This window comes from Pseudophryne corroboree, chromosome 1 (genome assembly GCF_028390025.1).
Source record: "Pseudophryne corroboree isolate aPseCor3 chromosome 1, aPseCor3.hap2, whole genome shotgun sequence".
Lineage (NCBI taxonomy): Eukaryota > Metazoa > Chordata > Amphibia > Anura > Myobatrachidae > Pseudophryne > Pseudophryne corroboree.
In genome coordinates, this window is record NC_086444.1 from 177932179 (window position 1) to 177959516 (window position 27338).

The window sequence follows — 27338 nt, forward strand, 5'->3', positions numbered from 1 at the left end:
TCCAGCTTCTTCTGCAAAAGCCTGATGAGGGGAATGACCTGATTCAGGCTGGCAGTGTCTGAACTGACTTCACGTGTGGCAAGTTCAAAAGGTTGCAGAACCTTGCACAACGTTGAAATCATTCTCCACTGCGCTTGAGACAGGTGCATTCCACCTCCTATATCGTGCTCAATTGTATAGGCTTGAATGGCCTTTTGCTGCTCCTCCAACCTCTGAAGCATATATAGGGTTGAATTCCACCTCGTTACCACTTCTTGCTTCAGATGATGGCAGGGCAGGTTCAGGCGTTTTTGGTGGTGCTCCAGTCTTCTGTACGTGGTGCCTGTACGCCGAAGGTGTCCCGCAATTCTTCTGGCCACCGACAGCATCTCTTGCACGCCCCTCTCGTTTTTAAAAAAATTCTGCACCACCAAATTCAAGGTATGTGCAAAACATGAGACGTGCTGGAATTTGCCCATATTTAATGCACACACAATATTGCTGGCGTTGTCCGATGCCACAAATCCACAGGAGAGTCCAATTGGGGTAAGCCATTCCGCGATGATCTTCCTCAGTTGCCGTAAGAGGTTTTCAGCTGTGTGCGTATTCTGGAAACCGGTGATACAAAGCGTAGCCTGCCTAGGAAAGAGTTGGCGTTTGCGAGATGCTGCTACTGGTGCCGCCGCTGCTGTTCTTGCGGCGGGAGTCCATACATCTACCCAGTGGGCTGTCACAGTCATATAGTCCTGACCCTGCCCTGCTCCACTTGTCCACATGTCCGTGGTTAAGTGGACATTGGGTACAACTGCATTTTTTAGGACACTGGTGAGTCTTTTTCTGACGTCCGTGTACATTCTCGGTATCGCCTGCCTAGAGAAGTGGAACCTAGATGGTATTTGGTAACGGGGGCACACTACCTCAAAAAATTGTCTAGTTCCCTGTGAACCAACGGCGGATACCGGACGCACGTCTAACACCAACATAGTTGTCAAGGCCTCAGTTATCCGCTTTGCAACAGGATGACTGCTGTGATATTTCATCTTCCTCGCAAAGGACTGTTGGACAGTCAATTGCTTGGTGGAAGTAGTAAAAGTGGGCTTACGACTTCCCCTCTGGGATGACCATCGACTCCCAGCAGCAACAACAGCAGCGCCAGCAGCAGTAGGCGTTACACGCAAGGATGCATCGGAGGAATCCCAGGCAGGAGAGGACTCGTCAGAATTGCCAGTGACATGGCCTGCAGGACTATTGGCATTCCTGGGTAAGGAGGAAATTGACACTGAGGGAGTTGGTGGGGTGGTTTGCGTGAGCTTGGTTACAAGAGGAAGGGATTTACTGGTCAGTGGACTGCTTCCGCTGTCGCCCAAAGTTTTTGAACTTGTCACTGACTTATTATGAATGCGCTGCAGGTGACGTATAAGGGAGGATGTTCCGAGGTGGTTAACGTCCTTACCCCTACTTATTACAGCTTGACAAAGGCAACACATGGCTTGACAAATGTTGTCCGCATTTCTGGTGAAATACTTCCACACCGAAGAGCTGATTTTTTTGGTATTTTCACCAGGCATGTCAATGGCCATATTCCTCCCACGGACAACAGGTGTCTCCCCGGGTGCCTGACTTAAACAAACCACCTCACCATCAGAATCCTCCTTGTCAATTTCCTCCCCAGCGCCAGCAACACCCATATCCTCCTCATCCTGGTGTACTTCAACACTGACATCTTCAATCTGACTATCAGGAACTGGACTGCGGGTGCTCCTTCCAGCACTTGCAGGGGGCGTGCAAATGGTGGAAGGCGCATGCTCTTCACGTCCAGTGTTGGGAAGGTCAGGCATCGCAACCGACACAATTGGACTCTCCTTGTGGATTTGGGATTTCGAAGAACGCACAGTTCTTTGCTGTGCTTTTGCCAGCTTGAGTCTTTTCATTTTTCTAGCGAGAGGCTGAGTGCTTCCATCCTCATGTGAAGCTGAACCACTAGCCATGAACATAGGCCAGGGCCTCAGCCGTTCCTTGCCACTCCGTGTGGTAAATGGCATATTGGCAAGTTTACGCTTCTCCTCCGACAATTTTATTTTAGATTTTTGAGTCCTTTTTTTACTGATATTTGGTGTTTTGGATTTTACATGCTCTGTACTATGACATTGGGCATCGGCCTTGGCAGACGACGTTGCTGGCATTTCATCATCTCGGCCATGACTAGTGGCAGCAGCTTCAGCACGAGGTGGAAGTGGATCTTGATCTTTCCCTATTTTTGGAACCTCAACATTTTTGTTCTCCATATTTTAATAGGCACAACTAAAAGGCACCTCAGGTAAACAATGGAGATGGATGGATACTAGTATACTTATGGATGGACGAGCGACTGCCGACACAGAGGTAGCTACAGCCGTGGACTACCGTACTGTGTCTGCTGCTAATATAGACTGGATGATAATGAGATAAATATAAAATATATATATATATCACACTAGTACTGCAGCCGGACAGGTATATATATATATATTATGTAATGACGGACCTGCTGGACACTGTCTGTCAGCACTGCAGACTCCTAAAGTAAGCTACTAGTATCAAGAAGATAGAAAAAAAAACCACGGGTAGGTGGTATACAATTATGGATGGACCAGCGACTGCCGACACAGAGGTAGCTACAGCCGTGGACTACCGTACTGTGTCTGCTGCTAATGTAGACTGGATGATAATGAGATAAAAATAAAATATATATATATATATCACACTAGTACTGCAGCCGGACAGGTATATATATATTATGTAATGACGGACCTGCTGGACACTGTCTGTCAGCACTGCAGACTCCTAAAGTAAGCTACTAGTATCAAGAAAATAGAAAAAAAACCACGGGTAGGTGGTATACAATTATGGATGGACCAGCGACTGCCGACACAGAGGTAGCTACTGCCGTGGACTACCGTACTGTGTCTGCTGCTAATATAGACTGGATGATAATGAGATAAAATTAAAAAATATATATATATCACACTAGTACTGCAGCTGGACAGGTATATATTATGTAATGACGGTCCTGCTGGACACTGTCTGTCAGACTCAGCACTGCAGACTCCTAAAGTAAGCTACTAGTATCAAGAAGATAGAAAAAAAAAAAAACCACGGGTAGGTGGTATACAATTATGGATGGACGAGCGACTGCCGACACAGAGGTAGCTACAGCCGTGGACTACCGTACTGTGTCTGCTGCTAATATAGACTGGATGATAATGAGATAAAATTAAAATATATATATATATCACACTAGTACTGCAGCCGGACAGGTATATATTATGTAATGACGGACCTGCTGGACACTGTCTGTCAGCACTGCAGACTCCTAAAGTAAGCTACTAGTATCAAGAAGATAGAAAAAAAAAAAACCACGGGTAGGTGGTATACAATTATGGATGGACGAGCGACTGCCGACACAGAGGTAGCTACAGCCGTGGACTACCGTACTGTGTCTGCTGCTAATATAGACTGGATGATAATGAGATAAAATTAAAATATATATATATATCACACTAGTACTGCAGCCGGACAGGTATATATTATGTAATGACGGACCTGCTGGACACTGTCTGTCAGACTCAGCACTGCAGACTCCTAAAGTAAGCTACTAGTATCAAGAAGATAGAAAAGAAAAAAAAACCACGGGTAGGTGGTATACAATTATGGATGGACGAGCGACTGCCGACACAGAGGTAGCTACAGCCGTGGACTACCGTACTGTGTCTGCTGCTAATATAGACTGGATGATAATGAGATAAAAATAATATATATATATATATATCACACTAGTACTGCAGCCGGACAGGTATATATATATTATGTAATGACGGACCTGCTGGACACTGTCTGTCAGCACTGCAGACTCCTAAAGTAAGCTACTAGTATCAAGAAGATAGAAAAAAAACCACGGGTAGGTGGTATACAATTATGGATGGACCAGCGACTGCCGACACAGAGGTAGCTACAGCCGTGGACTACCGTACTGTGTCTGCTGCTAATATAGACTGGATGATAATGAGATAAAATTAAAATATATATATATATCACACTAGTACTGCAGCCGGACAGTTATATATTATGTAATGACGGACCTGCTGGACACTGTCTGTCAGACTCAGCACTGCAGACTCCTAAAGTAAGCTACTAGTATCAAGAAGATAGAAAAAAAAAACCCATGGGTAGGTGGTATACAATTATGGATGGACGAGCGACTGCCGACACAGAGGTAGCTACAGCCGTGGACTACCGTACTGTGTCTGCTGCTAATATAGACTGGATGATAATGAGATAAAATTAAAATATATATATATATCACACTAGTACTGCAGCCGGACAGGTATATATTATGTAATGACGGACCTGCTGGATACTGTCTGTCAGCACTGCAGACTCCTAAAGTAAGCTACTAGTATCAAGAAGATAGAAAAAAAAAAACCACGGGTAGGTGGTATACAATTATGGATGGACGAGCGACTGCCGACACAGAGGTAGCTACAGCCGTGGACTACCGTACTGTGTCTGCTGCTAATATAGACTGGATGATAATGAGATAAAATTAAAATATATATATATATCACACTAGTACTGCAGCCGGACAGGTATATATTATGTAATGACGGACCTGCTGGACACTGTCTGTCAGACTCAGCACTGCAGACTCCTAAAGTAAGCTACTAGTATCAAGAAGATAGAAAAAAAAAAAACACGGGTAGGTGGTATACAATTATGGATGGACGAGCGACTGCCGACACAGAGGTAGCTACAGCCGTGGACTACCGTACTGTGTCTGCTGCTAATATAGACTGGATGATAATGAGATAAAATTAAAATATATATATATCACACTAGTACTGCAGCCGGACAGGTATATATATTATGTAATGACGGACCTGCTGGACACTGTCTGCAGAATGCGTTTATAAAAACACCACACGACGAGTGTTTAACTTTTTCAGGCAGACAATCACAATATACTGGTGGTCAGCAGACAATCACAATACTGGTGGTCAGTGGTCACTGGTCAGTCACACTGGCAGTGGCACTCTGGCAGCAAAAGTGTGCACTGTACTTAAAATATGTACTCCTGCTATAACTGCTCCCCAGTCTCCCCCACAATTAAGCTGTGTGAGCAGTGAGCACTCAGCACAGTCAGATAATGATATACAGTATTACATATGATGCAGCACACTGGGCTGAGCACAGATATGGTATGTGACTGTGTCACACTGTGTATCTTTTTTTTTCAGGCAGAGAACGGATTAATTAAACTGGTGGTCACTGGTCACACTATCAGCAGCAAGTAGTACTCCTCCTAATAATATGCTCCCCAAAATTTGTGTCTCTCTCTAGTACTCTAGTCTAAACGGAGAGGACGCCAGCCACGTCCTCTCCCTATCAATCTCAATGCACGTGTGAAAATGGCGGCGACGCGCGGCTCCTTATATAGAATCCGAGTCTCGCGATAGAATACGAGCCTCGCGAGAATCCGACAGCGGGATGATGACGTTCGGGCGCGCTCGGGTTAACCGAGCAAGGCGGGAAGATCCGAGTCGCTCGGCCCCGTGTAAAAAAACCTGAAGTTCGGGCGGGTTCGGATTCCGAGGAACCGAACCCGCTCATCTCTAATCACAATATTAGATGGCACTACTGTCTTTGTAAAATTAGTTCTGCTGAGCAATAACAGACATCTACACGAGCGAAGCTGAGGGCAAATGCTAGTCATATATAAATTAATATATTGTCAACACAGGCCCAGCAAAGTGCGATTGTACAGCAATTTGTGGGTGTTAACATGGCTTGTTGGAAGTGGTTTGGAACACGCAAGCGTGTCATGGCCATTTTTCGGGCGTGTATCTGATGTCAGTTGCAATAGATTGCGACTAAAAACATGGCGCTGGTGCGACTGCATTCTCATTATTATGAGTAGCCCTGGCTCATCTGCAACTGTTGATGGTACTCAATTTCTGCATATGTGTTGTATTTATGTAACTGGATGTGCAAATTTGCGAATGCATTGATGGGCGTCTTTTTCCTTTCTGGGCGGCTCTTCACATGCGATTTTTAGCAGAAGCAGGATTGAGAAAATTGTACTTTCTGTAGCGATCCAAGATGAATGAAGTCCAGTATGTCTTCTCACTAACAACAAATATGAGTCAATTTAATCTGCTCTTTCTCTGATAAGAGATTTATTTGGAGTACAGTATGATTTAAAACACAATCATTTAACAGCAATCAATTTAAATATAAATTATAATATTTATTAATATAAGAAACACACAATGGCACAACCAAGTTTTTGAATCACTTTATTTTCACTTTTTTTCACACTTATTTGTGCTTTTAATATTTCGCTAGTTTAGTTTTGACATTTTTAATAAATTATATTAAATTCAATATTTTATTATTAGTGCACCAAATATGACAATGCTTTTTTCTCTTTTCTGGCATATTAGATTTTCATAGTTGTCGACAGGGTGCACCCCTTTCAGTATAAGTATCATTTTTGTACAATATTAAGGGGTTATACCTCATTAGTCGAATATATGTATGTAACATTGTTTGACTTGTGTAAAGATCCATGTATCACTTTCCCTTTTTCCCTTTTGTCTTCGAGATTACATAGCACTTATCCTTGTGTTTCAATTTACCTATAGATTGTAAACTTGCGAGCAGGACCCACTTACTTTTCTATTATTACCCAGTCTTGTTTTAAAACTGTTTATTCCCAATTGTAAAGCGCAATGGAATATGCTGCGCTATATAAGTCTGACAATTACGTTCGTGATCTCGCCACCATGTGCTTGCCATGGCAGCACTGGACGGAAACCTACTTTAAGTACAGTTTTATGACGTTGGCATATCAGCGTGTTGATCTACTGCAGTCTCTTCCTGAGTGGCGTCTATTATTGTCTGTGTGTGTTTTGGTGTGCCATCGTGAGGGGTTCAGTATGGTATGCCGGCGGTCGGGCTCCCGGCGACCAGCATACTGGCGCCGGGAGCCCGACCGCCGGCTTACCGACAGTATGGCGAGCGCAAATGAGCCCATTGCGGGCTCGCTGCGCTCGCCACGCTACGGGCACGGTGGCGCGCTACATGCGCCACTTTATTTTATTCTCCCTCCAGGGGGGTCGTGGATCCCCACGAGGGAGAATAAGTGTCGGTATGCCGGCTGTCGGGATTCCGGCGCCGGTATATTGTGCGCCGGGATCCCGTCAGGCGGCATACTGAAGACCACCCATCATGAGAATGTTGGAGCTGAAATTAGAGCAACGAACAAACATTACATTTCTTGTTAAACTTGGAAGCGAAAAGCAGAGAGCTGTTAGTGCAAGTTTTTGGGGATAATGCTATGAAGAAACAGCAGTTTACAAGTGGGTGAAATATTTTCTGAGGGAAGAGAAAGTGTCACTGACGATGAAAGATCAGGACGGCCAGCAACGAGCAGAACTGAATAAAACATTGCAAAGGTTTATCAAATTGTGCGTGAAATCGTTGGCTGACTGTCAGGATCATAACAATCAACCAAGTTTACTATTTGGAAGAAGTGAATAGGCTGAGTGAAAAAGTTAGATGGAAACGGGCCAAAATTTTTGCCAACAACTCATGGATCTTGCATCACGACAATGCACCTGCTCACACGGTACTGTCTGTGAGGGAGTTTTTAGCTAGTAACAAATAACTGTGTGGGAACACCCTCCCTATTCACTGGATCTAGCCCTGAATTACTTTCTTCTATTCCCGAAGAAAAGGAAATATTGAAAGGAAGGTATTTTGATGACATTGATGACATCATGAGTAATATGATGGCAACACTGAAGGCCATTCCACAAAACCAGTTCCAAAATTGTTTTGAAGGGTGGACTAGGTGCTGGCATCAAGGAATACATACCATTTACCGGCGGGTGGGATGCTGGCTGTAAAGATCCTGACAGTAGCATCCCGCCCGCCTGAATGCCGGCAGCGGGGCGAGCGCTAAGAATCCCCTCGCGGGGTCACTGCGCTAGCCACGCTGTGGGCTCGGTGGTTCTCTGCGCTCACCACAGGGCCTATTCTCACTCTATGGGTGTTGTGGACACCCACTAGTGGGAATAGCCCCTGTGCGCCGGGATTCCGGCGGCGGTATCCTGACCGCCCAGGATCCCAACAGCCAAATTGATTGCATCCTGGCATTGGTGCATACTGCAGCTTCACAAGGGAAGTACTTTGATGGTGACCACAGTCATATTCAGCACTGAGGTATGTATCACTTTTAAAGCGATTTGCTAAATTATTTGTCAGACCTCATATATTATACAGGATCAAGTTCAAAACCTGGGACCTCCTGGATTAGCTTTGGCCCTCACTGTTCCCATTAGATGACCTCATGGATAGTGAAACTGATAGCCCAGGAGTTCCATGTTCTGAACTTGTCTATCTTTTCAGCACATCTCTGATCAAAACTCACCAAATTTCCAGGAGTTTATACTGCTGCACCTGTATATAATGCCCAGATGTACCCTTTGGCTCATATATTGCATGTAAATCTGACTCTGGGGCTAACCAGTGCCTCCTGAGCCATTTAGCTCACCGCACGTCAGACAGTGACTACAGTGAAGCTCCTTGGCGGCCGCTGTGTGGGAACAGCTGAGCTGATAAGGGAGGACCAGAGACAGCTAAATGCTATACTCTGGTACTTATTTAGTAGTAGTAGCTGGGGTCCGGGGACAGTGTGTGTGGGCCCTGGGATGACTGCCCCTGTCACCCCTCCCTTAATCCGGCCCTGACAATAAGATTAATTGACATTTATTTTTATATTTTTTAAATTGTGTCACGTATGTGAGAATTGTTTCAGAACCACCATTACAGATCACAGGAGATCTAAGACCTCTACCCTATATACATAAAATAAGGTGTTCAGTGTTTGCCAATTTAGACTACACAGATTAATATTAGAGATGTGCACCGGAAATTTTTTGGGTTTTGTGTTTTGGATTCGGTTCCGCGGCCGTGTTTTGGATTCGGACGCGTTTTGGCAAAACCTCCCTGAAAATTTTTTGGCGGATTCGGGTGTGTTTTGGATTCGGGTGTTTTTTTTAAACAAAACCTCAAAAACAGCTTAAATCATAGAATTTGGGGGTCATTTTGATCCCATAGTATTATTAACCTCAATAACCATAATTTACACTCATTTCCAGTCTATTCTGAGCACCTCACACCTAACAATATTATTTTTAGTCCTAAAATTTTCACAGAGGTCGCTGGATGACTAAGCTAAGCGACCCAAGTGGGCGGCACAAACACCTGGCCCATCTAGGAGTGGCACTGCAGAGTCAGACAGGATGGCACTTAAAAAAATTAGCCCCAAACGTCACATGATGCAGAGATAAAAAAAAAAAAAGAGGTGCAAGATGGAATTGTCCTTGGGCCCTCCCACCCACCCTTATGTTGTATAAACAGGACATGCACACTTTAACAAACCCATCATTTCAGCCACAGGGTCTGCCACACGACAGTGGCTGAAATGACTGGTTAGTTGGTTGGTTTGGGCCCCCACCAAAAAAGAAGCAATCAATCTCTCCTTGCTCAAACTGGCTCTACAGAGGCAAGATGTCCACCTCCTCCTCATCGTCTGATTCATCACCCCTTTTTCACTGTGGACATCCCCCTCCTCGCAGAGTATTCATTCGTCCCCACTGGAATTCACCATCTCAGGTCCCTGTGTACTTTCTGGAGGCAATTGCTGGTGAATGTCTCCACGGAGGAATTGATTATAATTCATTTTGATGAACATCATCTTCTCCACATTTTCTGGAAGTAACCTCGTACGCCGATTGCTGACAAGGTGACCGGCTGCACTAAACACTTTTTCGGAGTACACACTGGAGGGGGGGCAACTTAGGTAAAATAAAGCCAGTTTGTGCAAGGGCCTCCAAATTGCCTCTTTTTCCTGCCAGTATACGTACGGACTGTCTGACGTGCCTACTTGGATGCGGTCACTCATATAATCCTTCACCTTTCTTTCAATGGTGACAGAATCATATGCAGTGACAGTAGACGACATGTCAGTATTCGTTGACAGGTCCTTCAGTCCAGACCAGATGTCAGCACTCGCTCCAGACTGCCCTGCATCACCGCCAGCGGGTGGGCTCGGAATTCTTAGCCTTTTCCTCGCATCCCCAGTTGCGGGAGAATGTGAAGGAGGAGCTGTTGACGGGTCACGTTCCGCTTGAGTTGACAAGTGTCTCACCAGCAGGTCTTTGAACATGTGCAGACTTGTGTCTGCCGGAAAGAGAGATACAACGTAGGCTTTAAACCGCGGATCGAACACGGTGGCCAAAATGTAGTGCTCTGATTTCAACAGATTGACCACCCGTGAATCCTGGTTAAGCGAATTAAGGGCTCCATCCACAAGTCCCACATGCCTAGCGGAATCGCTCCATTTTAGCTCCTCCTTCAATCTCTCCAGCTGCTTCTGCAAAAGCCTGATGAGGGGAATGACCTGACTCAGGCTGGCAGTATCTGAACTGACTTCACGTGTGGCAAGTTCAAAGGGTTGGGGAACCTTGCACAACGTTGAAATCATTCTCCACTGCGCTTGAGTCAGGTGCATTCCCACTCCTTTGCCTATATCATAGGCAGATGTATAGGCTTGAATGGCCTTTTGCTGCTCCTCCATCCTCTGAAGCATATAGAGGGTTGAATTTCACCTCGTTACCACCTCTTGCTTCAGATGATGGCGGGGCAGGTTCAGGAGTGTTTTGCTGGTGCTCCAGTCTTCGGCACGCGGTGGCTGAATGCCGAAAGTGGCCCGCAATTCTTCAAGCCACCGACAGCTTCTCTTGCATGCCCCTGTCGTTTTTAAAAAAATTCTGCACCACCAAATTCTATGTATGTGCAAAACATGGGACGTGCTGGAATTTGCCCACATGTAATGCACGCACAATATTGGTGGCGTTGTCCGATGTCACAAATCCCCAGGAGAGTCCAATTGGGGTAAGCCATAATGCAATGATGTTCCTCAGTTTCCATAAGAGGTTGTCAGCTGTGTGCCTCTTATGGAAAGCGGTGATACAAAGCGTAGCCTGCCTAGGAATGAGTTGGCGTTTGCGAGATGTTGCTACTGGTGCCGCTGCTGCTGTTCTTGCTGCGGGAGGCAATACATCTACCCAGTGGACTGTCACAGTCATATAGTACTGAGTCTGCCCTGCTCCACTTGTCCACATGTCCGTGGTTAAGTGGACATTGGGTACAACTGCATTTTTCATGACACTGGTGACTCTTTTTCTGACGTCTGTGTACATTCTCGGTATCTCCTGCCTAGAGTAGTGGAACCTAGATGGTATTTGGTACCGGGGACACAGTACCTCAAGCAATTCTCTAATTCCCTGTGAATTAATGGTGGATACCGGACACACGTTTAACAGCAACACAGCTGCCAAGACCTGAGTTATCCGCTTTGCAGCAGGATGACTGCTGTGATATTTCATCTTCCTCGCAAAGGACTGTTGGACAGTCAATTGCTTACTGGAAGTAGTACAAGTGGTCTTCCGACTTCCCCTCTGGGATGACGATCGACTCCCAGCAGCAACAACAGCAGCAGTAGGCGTTACACTCAAGGATCCATCGGAGGAATCCCAGTTAGGAGATGTCGAAGTCAAAAATATTACATAGAGAGAACATACAGACTCCACACAATGAATCGCTAAGCTTGCAAATACGCGCAGCGAGCACAGCAATATATGGTAACATATGCATTTACACAGACATGCCATAGAGATAGATTCGACACATATTTCATACAGCACATAATTATAACATATCAAGCGCCAGACATCATAATGATTTAAAATTATATAATGGAGTAACGTCATGTATGTGTATTATTGGAGCAGAGCAAGATAGACATGTCATGTTTGGTATTACAGTAACCAGATTAATGTGTAGATTCATTTGATGCTTGTTATTAAGTTGTAGGACATTGCCATGAGTAGTTATGATTAAATGTATGAAAGCTAAAGTCACTCTTATTAGAACAATGCACATTCCAAGCAGGTGGTGGACAGGAAACTCATGCCAGCCCTTTTGATGTCTTCAAGGCTGAACCTTGTTAGCATACGTACAGACCAGTGACTCATCATGAATGAGAAAGTTCCCTCCCTTAGACTAGTCTGTGCACTCCCCCAAACTACATAGTACATTGCTGATCAGACACACAGGAGTTGCTGTTTTGTCCCAGACGATGGTGGAGTTGCTGCCAGTCCGGTGCCTACATGATTTTACAGAGAGAGAGAGAGAGAGCGAGAGAGTGATATGGAGGGAAAACTTTATATGAGAAAGATATGGTGATGTATTTGCTGGCCTGTAACTGTATGTATTTGATTTAGTTTGTATTAACTGCTTACTGTATAAATTGTAACCATGTAACTATATGTATACTGTACATTGTGATATATTAAATACATATCCTTTTAATAATAAATATATACATCAATGAGCTTTGGAACTCAGATAATGTGTGGGTGTATTGTTTTCTCTTAAAGGATGTAGTGTTTTGCGACGTACAGCGCACTTTTAGCGTATATGGTACTAAGATGCGCCTGGCGTCCACAGTATAAATTAGAGCGGGCATTTTAAATATTTGTTAGAAAGCAATTTGGTATTTACAGATGGGGGCTCGTCCGGGATATCACAGTCTAATGATGCACTGTACATTACAAACGTGATGCTGTGGTCGATCAGCTAATGGTGGACGCATCGCGACGCTGAGAAATCACATCCGTGTGGTCTGTTGTGTTATTAGTAAGCCGCTGATATGAAATTCAAGGGACAATGTGTTTCTAATAATATTTAAAATGCTAAAATTTATTTTTATTGTCTCAAAACAAATTTCAAATAAGTCATATTGTGTTTGATTCAGATTGGATTGTTTATCTGTTAAGTAGATTTAAAAGTACATTTAAAAGATGCTGCATATCCATGATATGGCTGTGTTAGCATGCTGATAAATTTTGTATATTTTTAAACTCAGGCCTAAAGTAACTTTGGTGCCAGTGTGGAGTGTGATTTCTTTGTGACAAAGAATCCGCATGGTCTGACCTCCATTTTGGACTAACCACATGGCATGTCCACCATCTTGTGTAAACCTCATGGATGTGGAAGGGGGAGGAGCAGTGGCCATTTTAGGAAGGTCACTTTCTAAATAGCTGATTTTCTGTCTGCTCAGAACAATCAGTTTTCTTTGTCACATTCATAGCACCATTTATGTGTTACCAATGAATTTATTTAACCAATGCCATAGTCAATTACAAATAGTTTAAATTGGGCCTATTGAGAGTAAATGTTGAGATAAGTGTTTATTTTTCCTTCTTGTCAGTGAAAAAGAAAAAAAAGAGAGTTTTTTTTTTTTTACTTTCTTTTCTTCCAAGACTTGTGGAGGATAGCCATTGAAATGCAAATTAACCTGTGTAACTACTTTTTTTTAGTAGTGAACAGCAAATATCTTTGATATGCAAATTAGAGGCAGTGAAGAGATAAGGTGTCTCATAGGAGGCTAGTAAATTATATATATCTCCTATATAATAGCCCTGTGACTCTGTGCCTGGACCTCTAACACTGGGCGTGACTAGGAGCTCTCATTGGGTTAGTGGCAGGTCTATCACACCCAGTCCACAGCTGATTGGGCGAGAAATGCCCTCCTACACAGGTTACATCCAATGGAAGGCTCTGCCCTTTGCCTGCTGTGTTTTGACAGAGCAGGATTAGCAATGGGACTGATGGAGCTGCAGCTCCAGCCCCACACCCCAACATAGGCCCACTGCATCTGCAGCAACATACTCTCCAACACTTTACACATAAACATTGATAAAATTTCAAAAAGGGGGCGTGGCCACGGGTACACCAGCATGGCCATGCCCCTTTCACTATACTTTCAATGGAAGCTTGTAGAGTCAAAAATCGGTACAGACCATTGAAAAAAAGGGACTGTACCTGCCGGTGCAGCTGGAGGGTATGCCACTGCATCTGCAGCAAGTCTCTGTGCTGTAGATAGGACGCTGCAGTAAAAGGATTGTTTCCCTATGTCCTGCTGCCAGTCTGCCTGCCCCCTCCGCCATCAACAATCCCCACTACCTAGCCGCAGCGCAGGTGGAACAAATGCTGCTGCGGCCGCCGGCATAGATGTGTATGAAAGCGGCGCAGCAGAAGGGGGGGAGCGCCGCATACTGTCTGAGCCCCGGAGCCTCCTCTGCGCATGATGTCATAGATGTGCCTCCCCACCACAGCCACGCCCAGATCCCCAGAGGCCCTGAATCCGCAACACAGCACCTGGCCTGCCGGCCTGGAAGCCCCGAGATGGCTTATGTAACGGATAGAGTGGGTGATATCACGGATGGGTAATGTCTGGACGCTGAATCAATGTAAAAGGTGACAGTGCTGTGCAGTGCAGTGGGTGTGCAGTCATGGCCGGTGCTAGGGTGTTCGGCGCCCCCCTGCAAACTATAAATTTGCACCCTCGCATACTTTACAAACGCATAGCGCACATAATACCCCCTGTAGTAGAGACACTTACACATGTAATGCCCCCTGTACCAGAGACGCTTACACATGTAACGCCCCCTGAACCAGTGACGCTTACACGTCACGCCCCCTGTACCAGTGACGCTTACACAAGTAACACCCCCTGTACCATTGATGCTTACACACGTAACCCCCCTGTACCATTGACGCTTACACACGTAACGCCCCCTGTAGCAGTGATGCTTATACACGTAATGCCCCCTGTAGCAGTGACGCTTACACACGTAACGCCCTCTGTACAAGTGCCGCTTAGACACGTAACGCCCCCTGTACCAGTGCTGCTTACACACGTAACGCCCCCCCGTACCAGTGCCGCTCACATGTAACGCCCCCTGTAGCAGTGCTGCTCTCACATGTAACGCCCCCTGTACCAGTGCCGCTTACACACGTAACGCTCCCTGTACCAGTGACGCTTACACACATTATGCAGCAGTCACACATACACACATACACACACAACAGACACATATACTGTATATATACAACACACACACACACACACACACACACACACACACACACACACACACACATACTGTACATACATTATACACATACACAGTCACACATATATACAGTATACACAGACACTGTATATACACTCACTCACTCTCTTTCCAGACACTTACCTAATGAAATCTGGCTGGCCGAAGCTGTAGCAGCTCATCCTCCTGCTGCAGCATGGTCCTGTGTAGCTCTGCCCCCTTTGGCTCCCGGCCGGCCACTGAATGTCACACAGGAGAGGGGAGGGGGAGAAGAGGATTTGTGCTGCCGGCGCCGAGGGGGAGAGGAGGTTTTGTGCTTCCGGCGCCGCTGCATGTGTGACAGCAGCCGGCAGCAGCAGCAGGGATAGCAGCAGCAGCTCAGCACAGGGATGCAGAGCAGGGAGAACGCCTCTCCTTCCTGGTGCCTCCCTGCACTGCGTCCCTTTGCTGAGCGGCTAGCACCAGGCCTGTGTGCAGTGTCACTGACACTGCACAGCACTCTCACCTTTTACATTGATTCAGCGAGTCACTCAGTTCTGCCAGCCAGTTACTATTGTTAGCACCAGTGTTCTAATGCGCCACATTACAGGGAAGTAGACGCACTAAATAAACTACAGCTCCCAGCAGCCCTTAGCCACAAAGCATTCCGGCCCTTAGGGCTGCTGGGAGCTGTAGTTTGGTGCTAACAATAGTGACTGGCTGCTGTGCGAGTCTCCGGGAGAGCCACTGCCAAAGGGAGGACAGCAGCTCAGCTGCTTCCAGGAGGAGAAGCAGGATAAGCAATACCCGCCCCTCCCCCACTCACAGTACCTCCGGCCCCCATCCGCGGCACCCCCACACCCCCCCACCAGCACCCGCGGTAGCTCAGGATCCCCTCCCCCACCCGCAGCAACCCCGCACCCACTCCTCCTGCCACACCACCGCATCCGCCCCTCCCCCACCCGGGGCATTCCCGCAACTGCTCCTCCCCCACCCTCAGTGGCTCCGGACTACCACCCGCGGTTGCCACGTACCCTCCCTCACCCATGGCACCACCGCACCAGCCCCTCCCCCACCTGCGGCACCACCGCAACCGCCCCTCCCCCTCCCGCGGCACCCACGGATCCCATCCACGTCTTCCCCGCACCCTCCACTCCGCCAACCAAAGCACCTACTAGGTGATACATCAGGCCCTGCGTGCACTGTTCACGCCGTTGCAAGGGGCTCCGACCCCTTAACCATTGCACGCCCTTTGTCCATGCAATATTTAACCACTCACACAATTATGATTGAAGGTAATACTCCATATACTAAAAATATTGCACACCACAAGGGTGTGCCAGGGCTAAGGGGGCGTAGCCCCTTACGACGGTATGAAGAGCGCCTGTAGGGCGCGATGAATCACCTAGTATATAATATTATTATAATTATGTGTATATTTATATCAGTGTATGTTCTGCAAGATAGCTATCCAATCTGAATCATATCATTTAAATTATAGATTATTGCAGTCATTATAAACCTGTGTGAAATCAGATTCATTTGTTTGCTATACTGATAAATTTGAAATAAATGTATTTAAAGGAGTAATTATAAAAACACAAAACGCAGTTCTGGCCCAGTCATAAAGGGTTTACACGGAACAAATGTGGGTTGTGTTAAGTGAGCGATTATAGTTAGTATTGCTCACATTTATAGAGACTGTGTGGTTTGTTGAATTGCGGACGTACGTTGTACACGTGGTACGGACAAAGTACAGGGTCGCACATGCGGCGTAAAAGGCACGCTGGTCGCGTGTTTACGCAAGGTTGCGTAAGAATAAGGGCGCTAAATACAAATTACACGATATTTGTTCAATTAAAGGCGGGATAGTATACATTTAATACAATAGCACATAACTATCCAATTTCAAATGCAGGTTACTCTAAATTTAGTTTAAAAACTGTAAGCACCTCTGGAATAAAGCTGCTGATTTAGGGGAGTAAAACCATTTTCTGTACAGAAAAAACAGGTGTATTTGAGTGAGTGAAAGCAGAGTGAGTGGAGCTGAACCCGGGAATTCGGGATCCCGTCGTGGTACACTGGGTTAGTAGAGGCTCAGTGGCGTAGGGTTAGCTACCTTACGTGATAAGAACTAGGTGTTCTAAGTGAACTAAGTGTTCAAAGTAAACTGTGTGTCCCAAAGTGAACTAAGTGTTCCAGGTGAACTAAGTGTTCCAGGAGACAGCGATCGTAGGGCGGATAGATAACTAGTATCTATACGCTGTGCGATTGAACCGCCCGCCCGTCTGTTTTACACAGCATAACGTGATACTATTGTGTCATAGGCACTGTGGGAAGCATACGCAGGCGTGATTGTGTAAACAAGGGGTTTTTCTTTGATAACGTCGGGAAATCTCCCTGGTGGGCTTCCACTGGAAAGGGTGAACAATAGTTATCTAATTTCTCTGTTTTTCACTCTACAAAAAAATTCCAGTGGAAAGATACCAAAAAGGAATTTTTCGCTGCCTCTTTCAGGAAAATATTCCAACAGAACCTCCACCGAGAGAAATCACGGTGCTGTAAGGTCTTATAGGAGCCCTAAGTTGGGTACATTGCGATCCACTATCGACAGTGTATCGTTGTACTGGCCAACGTGGGCGAGAGCGAGTGAAAGGCGCTCGAGTAACTTTCACCGTCTGCTTGCATTGAGTATTTTGGTGTTTGTGGGAATGGCCGAGAAGGCAAGTCCCACAAATATGGGAGCCAGTTGCTCAAGCGAGAGATGTTTAGCCAGGGTTCAGGCAGAAGATAAGAACTAGGTGTTCAAAGTGAACTAGGTGTTCAAAGTAATTGTGTGTGGGAAATATGGTCCACACGCGGATACTTTTTGATCTGAATGGGTACGTATGACTGCGGAAGATAGGGCATCATTCCCTAGGATGGGCAGCTTTGAGCCAGAGGTACTGCAGAATATAGGTAGTAGAATATGCCTGATCAAATCTAGAAAACAAAGGGTCAGACATACAAATTGTTTAAACCTGTGGCAGCAAGAGGGGTTGGTGAGTTTGATCCTAAGGTATTGCAGGTGGTATGTCTAACCAAAGTCATATAAGACAAGAATGGAAATATAAGAACTGTTTGAACTTGTAGCAACAATAAACAAGTAGGAAGAAAAAGAGAAAGCAAGTACACCACCATATGTAGATGTGGAAGCAGTTACGGCCAGCATACAAACTATAGAAAATAATAAAAATATGGAAAATATGAATGTAACCTATATATTTACTAATGAATGTTGAAGTTTAATTTAGGAGGAGAAGGCGACCTGATTGGTTTCAGCCATTTCTCATGCACTCAGAGGAGTATCCAACCGGTAAAAGAAGAGCAGTAGCCTGCGGGGGAAGTGGCTGAGACCAGTGGAACTGGTAAGTATGGTATCATTCGTGTACATATATAGTAAAACCCAAAAATAAAATAAAAATCAAGAAAGTAACGTCAGAAATGGAGAAATACCTGTCCGCACATTAGTATTTGCCAGTAGGAAAGCGGACAGAGACAGGGTAACCCCCGGGTATTTCTTTTAGTTACCATATAAGAAGTATTCATTCCTAGTAATGCCCCTAGTCAAGATGAGCTCGGAAATGTTTGTTGGACCATGTACAGACCCTTAATACGGGATGAGTAGGATTGAATGAATACTTCGCATGACCTAGAAACTTGTTAAATTTATTTAATTTTTCTTTTGCAGTAATAGAAAGCTCTCCGTCTGGATAAGATCACTTGTAAACACTAATTCGGCAAATGGGAGGTGGCTGTTTCTGTGCTAATGGACGGGCTCAATAAGGCATTGAGGGTCAGGGTGCAGACTTCTTTGCCAAATTGGAAAGGGGTCACAGTAGCTAATCTTAGAGAGTGCGCTATTGAACATCACAAGAATATTACAAGGCGCAGACAACAACAGGTGGAGAGGTTGAGGACGGTAAGTATAAAGGCACATACAGGAAAGACCCATCAGTCCAAACCCCAGATCTCTAATGGTAAGTCAAGGTCAATAATATGTTACACTTGTAGGAAGGAAGGGCATTTTGCCAGAGATTGTAGGAGTAGTAGGACACATAGTCAATATAGACCCCCTAGACAGAAAACACAAGCCACATTATTAAACACATAGACGGGACCAAGGGACATATAGTAAGGAATCACAAGCCATATAGAAAACACAGATTCGGCTAATGGGAAGAACAAAATAAGTGCAACATTACCCTTTGACAAAACTTGCTGGGGTTAAGATGGGGCCTCTAAACTTTTGCTTCTTTTTCCTATCAGAAATGGCCCCTGATTAACTTAACAGGAGCTTTGTTAGATATGATATACATATAATGTGCTCCCTCTCAGGATGTACAAAGTATGTTAGACACCTACGAAGACTAATGTTACATTTCACTGTTCTAGATTCATGTCCATCACAGGTAGAGGAAATTATCTCACAGTTACTGGGTTCCCTATGAACTTAGAATGGATGGGACACTGGATTGATGGCTGGGATAGTCCCAATAGCGATACGACAAACACAGAATATTTTTAAGGGGAGTAGACCAAGTAGAGAATCACTTCCCCGTAGTGCCCAATCCAGTTGTAAAATTTTTATAAAATCTTCTCCACCTCTACAAACTCATCTGTCACCAACCTCTATTCTGTTTCTCCACAGTTTCCTCTTCATCTTTTGCGTTCACGCAGGGTGGTACAATACATGGACCCGATTACAGTCCAAAAGGGTGGAGGAAGGATGAGAATACTGGTGAAGGGAAATTTTGTATAGACACTGATATGCCTGTTGGTGAATGGCAAACCTGACATTTTCTTTTTAGTGATGTTTTTTTCTTTTTTTTTTGAGTTATGCTCATGATACTCTACATTGCAAACACACAACAGTTTCGTACAGTTAACACACTTTTAGAATTATTGTTATGTATTGGTGTGCACTGATGTTTTTTCAAACTGGGTAGAGGCATTTCCTGCCGCCACGGATGCTGCTGTGTTTACCGCAAAGAAAAAATTGCGCAGAATTTTGTGTGTAGATAATGGTACCCCTAGAAGAAGGAGCAAAGCTTGGAATTTGACTATTGTGATCATAGATACTGCCACTAGTATTATGTAGCATCGGAACCACTCCCAGATCTTCACTTAACGAATCACCCTCTTCGAAATTTGTTTTTGTTTTGGTATTTGTGTCTTTTTGTTTTGTTTTGGAAGACAACCTCATGTCATGATTGATCCGAACAATGATCAGAACTACACCAATGAGGTGACAGTACAGCACCTTATTGAGATGAGCCAGCATTTGAGAACTTGACAAAAGAACTTGAAACTGTTGATTCCTGGTATGCCAAATACTAACTGTTTTGACTGTGAACCAAGAGACTGTGTGATTGTTCTTACGCTCAGGTTGCCTAATAGACAGGTGGGAAGGACCGTACCAAGTTTTGTTGTCAGCACTATCCCAGTGAAAGTAGCCGAGAGAGAGACTTGGGTCCACAATTCCCATTGCAGGAAAGTCGGTAGTCCAGAAGGAACTCGTAAATGGAGTGAGATCGCAAAAGTATCACCAGAGAGTCTGTTCCGTGAAGACTGAGAGGTGGCACTGTTGAACACTACCTGAGCGTACTAAAGGATTGCAGAAAGACCAGTCGTTGTAATTGATTTGCTATGGACAAAAGTTGTTTTGTTCTATTTCTCTTTTCTCTCTTTCCCGCTGACAAACATTTTTTTTTAGGACATTCTATTTTTGCGAGGTTTTTCATGAGGAGTCGAGTGTGGGACTGGAACTGGTTCTGGAGGAAGGAGTGATTTCCTTATAGGATCCCAGGATTAGCCGATCAGTTTGTTAAAGCCAGAGAAAAATCAAAGGTCTAGTAGTTACGGAGTTCGGAGGTAACGTGATAGGCTATTGTCTGAGGAATACTGTATTTTGTAGTTATTGTGACACCATATTTGAAGATGAGAGCATCCAGAGATGTCAGTCTAGCAATAAGGTGACAGACATCCCTTGAGTGATTACCACTCACTAGTGGGTAAAGGTCTTAAACCAAATGGAATGTTGGATGTGCTCACAGGTACCTCTAAGACGAAAAGATGCAGGATTAGTGCCATATTTTTTTTTAGAGTTAGCTGAGGTACTTGAATTAGACGGAAGGGGGAGGGGACTGGTGGACAAAGAGTATAATATAACTAGACCCCCTAGCCTTAAGATCCACCAGTACCATAGATAAATCCTTGGTATGTTTAAATCTCACCAATTTCAGGAAATTGGGAGATAATCAGGAACAATCAGACAATGGCTATTCACACATTACAGATAAAGAGCTCATTACTATGTGTGTAAGAAAGGTTTATGTGTGGCTCTCCCCGAACTCCGAAGGTTTATGTTATTTAGGAAGGACACTACTTATTACCCTTGTTCAATGATTAAACAGACCTAGCATATGTTCCAGAAATGGAAACAATGTTCAGAAAATGATAGGAATATATAGATCATGAAAATTTTATATGTCACTTTCACGACTTGTTTGTGTCTTCTTCATCTACCCAGCAGAACCTTAATCGGATCCAAACATCAGTGTACAAAGACGTAGGTACATGTATGTGTGAAATGTTCGTCCAAATCAGACGTTATAGGCCAAAGCACTGTCCCAGCATACTCTATAGGTTGAATGTTGTCCCACACCCAACCAGTGGTCCCGTGACCGCCGAGTGCATATATAGGATGTCTCGTCCTCCTCCCTGTCTTCCCCAGATATAGTCAAATGTCTGATTTGTGAAATAAATACATACGTGTGTCTAGGTCACCGATTATTGTCTGAAATATTTTTCTTACGTTAATAATTTATGGCAGTTATTGTTTACTGCCAAAGGGTGGACTGTCGAAGTCAAAAATATTACATAGAGAGAACATACAGACTCCACACATATGAGTCGCTAAGCTTGCAAATATACGCGCAGCGAGCACAGCAATATATGGTAACATACGCATTTACACAGACATGCCACAGAGATAGATTCAACACATATTTCATACAGCACATAATTATAACATATCAAGCGCCAGACATCATAAGGATTTAAAATTATATAATGGAGTAACGTCATGTTTGTGTATTATTGGAGCAGAGCAAGATAGACATGTCGTGTTTGGTATTACAGTAACCAGATGAATGTGTAGATTCATTTGATGCTTGTTATTAAGTTGTAGGACATTGCCATGAGTAGTTATGATTAAATGTATGAAAGCTAAAGTCACTCTTATTAGAATAATGCACATTCCAAGCAGGTGGTGGACAGGAAACTCATGCCAGCCCTTTTGATGTCTTCAAGGCTGAACCTTGTTAGCATACGAACAGACCAATGACTCATCATGAATGAGAAAGTTCCCTCCCTTAGACTAGTCTGTGCACTCCCCCAAACTACATAGTACATTGCTGATCAGACACACAGGAGTTGCTGTTTTGTCCCAGACGATGGTGGAGTTGCTGCCAGTCCGGTGCCTACATGATTTTACAGAGAGAGAGAGTGACATGGAGGGAAAACTTTATATGAGAAAGATATGGTGATGTATTTGCTGGCCTGTAACTGTATGTATTTGATTTTGTTTGTATCAACTGCTTACTGTATAAATTGTAACCATGTAACTATATGTATACTGTACATTGTGATATATTGAATACATATCCTTTTAATAACAAACATATACAGCAATGAGCTTTGGAACTCAGATAATGTGTGGGTGTATTGTTTTCTCTTATGGGATGTAGTGTTTTGCGATGTACAGCGCACTTTTATCGTATATGGTACTAAGATGCACCTGGCGTCCGCAGTATAAATTAGAGCGAGCATTTTAAATACTTGTTAGAAAGCAATTTGGTATTTACAGAGAGGACTCGTCAGACTTGCCGGTGACATGGCCTGCAGGACTATTGGCGTTTCTGTCTAAGGAGGAAATTGACACTGAGGGAGTTGGTGGTGTGGTTTGCAGGAGCTTGTGTACAAGAGGAAGGGATTTAGTTGTCAGTGGACTGCTTCCGCTGTCACCCAAAGTTTTTGAACTTGGCAATGACTTCTGATGAATGCGCTCCAGGTGACGTATAAGGGAGGATGTTCCTAGGTGGCTAACGTCCTTACCCCTACTTATTACAGCTTGACAAAGGCAACACACGGCTTGACACCTGTTGTTCGCATTTCTGTTAAAATAATTCCACACCGTAGAGGTGATTTTGTTTGTAATTTGACCAGGCATGTCAATGGCCATATTCATCCCACGGACAACAGGTGTTTCCCCGGGTGCCTGACTTAAACAAACCACCTCACCATCAGAATCCTCCTTGTCAATTTCCTCCTCAGCGCCAGCAACACCCATATCCTCATCCTGGTGTACTTCAACAGTGACATCTTCAATTTGACTATCAGGAACTGGACTGTGGGTGCTCCTTCCAGCACTTGCAGGGGGCGTGCAAATGGTGGAAGGCGCCACCTCTTCCCGTCCAGTGTTGGGAAGGTCAGGCATCGCAACCGACACAATTGGACTCTCCATGGGGATTTGTGATTTAGAAGAACGCACAGTTCTTTGCTGTGCTTTTGCCATCTTAACTCTATTCAGCTTTCTAGTGGGAGGTTGAGTGCTTCCATCCTCATGGGAAGCTGAACCACTAGCCATGAACATAGGCCAGGGCCTCAGATGTTCCTTGCCACTCCATGTCGTAAATGGCATATTGGCAAGTTTACGCTTCTCAGACGCTTTTAATTTAGATTTTTGGGTCATTTTACTGAACTTTAGTTTTTTGGATTTTACATGCTCTCTACTATGACATTGGGCATCGGCCTTGGCAGACGACGTTGATGGCCTTTCATCGTCTCGGCCATGACTAGTGGCAGCAGCTTCAACACAAGGTGGTAGTGGATCTTGATCTTTCACTATTTTACCCTCCACATTTTTGTTCTCCATTTTTTAATGTGTGAAATGATATGCCAGTAATATATCAATAGCAATGGCCTACTGTACTGTACTATATATGTATACTGTTGGTCACCAAAATGCTGCACTGTAATACTATATATACTGCTCACAAAAATGCAGCACAGATATGGAATGGATACTTGCAGTGACACAGAGCTGCAAGATACAGCAATGGCCTACTGTACAACTATATACTGTTGGTCACCAAAATGCTGCACTGTAATACTATATATACTGCTCACAAAAATGCAGCACAGATATGGAATGGATACTTGCAGTGACACAGAGCTGCAAGATACAGCAATGGCCTACTGTACTGTACTACTATAATTATTATATACTGGTGGTCCCCAGTCCCCACAATAAAGCACACTGAGCACAGATATTTGCAGCACACTGAGCACAGATATGGAGCGTTCTCAGGCAGAGAACGTAGATATTTGCAGCACACTGAGCACAGATATTTGCAGCACACTGAGCACAGATTACGGAGCTTTTCAGGGAGAGAACGCAGCCACGTCCTCTCCGTTCAATCTCCAATGCACGAGTGAAAATGGCGGCGACGCGCGGCTCTTTATATACGAATCTACGAATACGAATCTCGCGAGAATCCGACAGCGGGATGTTAACGTTCGGGCACATTCGGGTTAACCGAGCAAGGCGGGAAGATCCGAGGCTGCCTCGGAACCATGTAAAATAGGTGAAGTTCGGGGGGGGTTCGGATCTCGGAGAATTAATATAGAAGAAAATGTTAACATTTCAAATTGCTTTAAGTAAATGTGAATCATACCCCTTTCAGACTGCTGTGTTGGGTTGCACCCGGTATCTGTACAGATGTCCTTCCCAGGTGCGACTCGACAAGAAACCCCTTTCAGATGGTGTCCCGATCCGGCATATTGCTGGGTTGGGGACATCACTGCTGATGTGTGCGGAGGCGGCCCTTGGAGATGAGATGATCTCAAAGCACCGACTTTTCCTGTACAGCCTTAGTCGCAGGGACCCGTCTTACCCGTTCACACCCCATACCCCATCTGCTCGCTACCTGACTTGAATACCAATTATTTCAACTGGACCCTTTCAGACTGCAAAATGACCCGGGTTGCTGCGTGCTCATGTGCAATAGCCTGGGTTATTGCTGGCGGTTTGAAAGGGTTATCACTTTCCATTCTCAGCTATTCTCCTCTCAAACAGCAGAAGCTGCTAATTAACAGCAGAATATGAACATAGTAGTTTCTTTTACAAAACAAAGTATACATATACAGTTCTGCATACTTTTCATTCACCTGGCACGTGTGAAACAATCAGGGTTGGACAGGCCCACAGGGGTACAGGGGAAACCCCCAGTGGACTATTACTGTCTGGGGGCCTCCTCCTCTAGGGATCAGGTTCTAGACTGTGCACTTGAATTATACATTATATCTTATGTTGCAGGGGACTACAGTGTATTTTCTACAGTGCTTTGCTGTTATTAATCTGGTACATTATCATGCATGCACTAGCAGTATTTTATATATATATATATAGTCCTTTTTGTAGACACCCGGCACTCACGTGATAAAAGCAGTATTTGCTCCGGTGCCCTCCTGGGGTATATTCAACCAAAGATAGAGGTACAAAGAGGCGGCACTCAGGAGACTTCATCCAATTTCTTTTAATAAAGGCAACTCATCCTACAATTGTTTTGGGTAGTAACCCATCATCAGGGATGCACATACCACAACTTACACCACTTATATACCCCACATAAGACCCTTCCCCCCACTCCAAATACACCTCCGGTCTCACCTGTCTGTATGCACACCTGTAGTCATCAACCACGCTGACCGCGGCCATGCACCGCAAGCCACCGCTGGGTACAGCGGGTGACGTCATCAGATTGCGTCCATAGAGGGAGCCGTGTCACATGATTAGTAACCTTAGCAACCCGTACACCAAGAGTGATACTCACAAAAATACAACAGTATTCGTAAAAAATACACTGAATCAAAATGATATATAAATAATACACCACACCAAATACAATACTACATACATAAAAAATAAAAATGCACATGGAAATATATTTGTTCATTAAATTCCCTTATTATACATATACATAAATGCCCCTAAATATATCCTATTCCTGATATAGTATAGTTCCACTAAAACAACCTGATGCTGAAAACATCCAACTATAAGGATAGTCTATAAGAAACTATATAAACCGTGTTGTTCATTAAGGCCTTTTGGGGCCAATGTGTCAAGCTTAAAAATCCAGCGACTTTCCAATTGGAGGAGTCTCCTTCCCCTATCTCCCCCCCAATGGACGCTGGAATGTGATCAATCAGTTTACTCCTGATACTGGTAATACTATGAGATTTTTGCACACAGTGACGTGCCATAGGCTGGTCACTGGTACCAGTTTCCAAGGCCGCTCTTATCGCTGACCTGTGATTGGCCATCCTCTCTCTGAATTGGCATTCTGTCTTGCCCACGTAGTACAAACCACATGGGCAAGACAGAACATAGATGTCAAACCGTGACGTACAGGTAAGTGGATAGTTAATAGTAAACTTCTTCCCAGATCTAGGGTGAATGATGGTATCACCTACCAATAAAGATCTACAGGTTACACATCCTATGCAATGAAAACATCCAGGTTTCCTGGACAAAAAATGTTGAATCGGCTTCTGTTTAGTTAATTCAGTAACATCCAACTTTACCAGCATATCCCTTAAGTTCTTACCTCTAGAATACGCTGGCAAAATACGGGTACCAAATAAACCTGGAAGGTCCTTGTCGGAATTAATGATGGGCCAATTTTTTTTAAATATCTATATTAGTTCTAACACTAGCATCGGTATATTTGTTAACCCATGGAATCATATTATTGGAATCACCACCCTTGGCCTTATTCTCCAACAGAGTTTCCCTAGGAATCTGGATCACCTTGTTCTTAATTGCAATCAACGACTTCCTATCATATCCCCTCTCAACGAATTTGGCCACCATATCATCCAATGCCTGATTCACTTGTAAAGGATCACTTGTAATACGCTTTGTTCTTAGCATTTGTGAATAAGGTAGGCCACGTTTCAAAGGTAGGGGATGAAAGCTATCAGACTTCAGAATGGTATTTCTGTCCGTCACTTTGGAAAATAATGATGTAACTAACTGCCCATCTTTCATCTGGATATTCACATCTAAGAAATTCACATTTGTTGAAATGATCTCTTATGTTAACTTCACCACACTTGGAGAACGATTATGGTCATCCAAATGATTTTGTAAATCCTCCTTGCTGCCACCCCACAGTATCAGTAGGTCATCTATGTACCTAACGTACA

At 44.4% G+C, this 27338-nt stretch overlaps 1 long non-coding RNA gene across 1 annotated transcript in view; it reads left to right on the forward strand.

The window, feature by feature from the left end:
- The window catches only part of LOC135032870 (uncharacterized), a 146116-nt gene that overhangs the window by 83887 nt on the left and 34891 nt on the right, over positions 1–27338 (forward strand). The gene's annotated exons all lie outside the window — the stretch shown is intronic.